This window comes from Lethenteron reissneri, unplaced genomic scaffold (assembly GCF_015708825.2).
Source record: "Lethenteron reissneri isolate LAM-NWPU_2019-01 unplaced genomic scaffold, ASM1570882v1 scaffold_1408, whole genome shotgun sequence".
Lineage (NCBI taxonomy): Eukaryota > Metazoa > Chordata > Hyperoartia > Petromyzontiformes > Petromyzontidae > Lethenteron > Lethenteron reissneri.
The window spans coordinates 127,126-128,916 of record NW_026891122.1 but is presented as its reverse complement, the minus strand read 5'-3'; the positions used below and the strand labels follow the sequence as shown (position 1 = coordinate 128,916).

The 1,791-nt window shown below is 48.5% G+C and overlaps 1 non-coding gene across 1 annotated transcript; it reads left to right on the top strand.

The window, feature by feature from the left end:
- The first annotated feature begins 414 nt into the window (after positions 1-414).
- LOC133362239 (5S ribosomal RNA) lies at positions 415-533 on the top strand. The gene has a single exon (XR_009757478.1). It is a non-coding gene; the product is annotated as a 5S ribosomal RNA (ribosomal RNA).
- Positions 534-1,791: the final 1,258 nt, after the last annotated feature.

Here is a 1,791-nt window from a genome sequence, read left to right as displayed (position 1 = left end):
CACTCAACTACACAGCCACCCAGCTACATCGTCACTCAACTACACAGCCACCCAGCTACACCGTCACTCAACTACACAGCCACTCAACTATCCAGCGACTCAACTACCCAGGAAGTCAACTACGCAATATCTCAACGACTCACTAACGCAACTTCACAGCCACTCAACTATTCTCTCACTCAGCTACCCAGGCACTCAACTACCTTCTCGCTCAACTTGGTGTTACGTGAGCGGGAGTTGAACTCAGGTATTTGCTGTGTTCGTAGGGGGTGGGTGGCCAGCACCACGCCCGGCCGCCTTTGTCTCTCCGGTGCTAGCGATGTTTGTACACGCGACTCATTTGACGCCAGGACCACTGTTGGGAATCGAACTTGATTTTTACATATGAATGTGCGTCAGGTCTCTGCAAGCATGGCCTACGACCATATCACCCTGAATGTGCCCGATCTCGTCTGAGCTCGGAAGCTAAGCAGAGTCGAGCCTGGTTAATACTTGGATCGGAGACTGCCTGGGAATACCAGGTGTTGTAGGCTTTTGCATTTTTCTATCTGGATGGGTCGCGTTTTACTCTTCAATTCCCCCAGTCAGTTCACCTGCCAATTGCACGTGGATATGGTGTACTGCATTGGGATCAAGATTTTCTTGTAAAGACCGTTTAATGCCACTCTTTCGGGGCTCAACCAGGAGTCCAGAATAAACGTTTTCATGAGTGTTGACCTCCCGCAGTAGAGTTGAATCTTGATTTCTACATATGAATGTGCGTCAGGTCTCTGCAAGTATGGCCTACGACCGTATCACCCTGAATGCGCCCGATCTCGTCTGATCTCGGAAGCTAAGCACAGCAAGAATTTTTTTTTCAAACTTTCTTGCTGTGGATTTCACACTTGACGATGATTGCTTGTGTTGCAGTCGAAACGTCGTGATAATTTTTATTGTTTCATATTTCTATTATTTTATTATTTCCCTTCTACGTGACTTTACCGAACGAACCAAGAAGATTAATCCCTGCAGTCACGAAAGCAGCTTTACATCGAAATGTACAGCTCTGTGTCCACTGTTGGATGAAGGCCTCGCCGGTCATGGGGTTAGTTTGACCATACTTCACCACGCCGGTCAGTGCAAACTAGTGACGTGGGGGGTGGTGGGAGATTGTTTGGCTCGTCACCTATTCCGATACAATTCGCCACTGTCCATTTCCATGACCGGGAGTCAAACTCAGGTCTCAAATTCGCAAGCGCTTGGATTTCAGCAGGAATCAATTGAAACTTAACGTCTCTTTGTGCAAGGGTGACCAGGAGCGATCTAAGCATACGGAGCTCAAAACGACAATAGAAATCCAGTTGCTTATCAGTACTACGTACATTACCTAGGATGTTATATTGTAGAGAGTTGGAAACACGGACTGTGCCTCATCAGCAGGATCATCAGCAGCAGCAGCAGCAACATCCTCATCAACGTCAAGAGCAACAGCATTGGTGTCATCACCACCGTCCGTGCCTCTGGGGTTGCTGAAACGAGCGGGACATTGTCAGCCTGTACCACGTGGTGCATACACATCGCCAGCGGCTGTCCCACTGAACCAGGTCCCCCGGCGCAGGAATGTGGAATGTCCATCTCCGGCACTGGACGATGTGGAGCGCTGCTTGTGGCTGTCAAAGTGCCGCCGTCTGCTGGGCGCTGTTACGACTGCCAGAGAAAGGCGTTTGCGGTCAAGTTTAGCGAATATAAAATTGGTACATTGTTTAGAACAATTACATGTCATTGTTTCAGTAATAATGGGTTATGATAGTA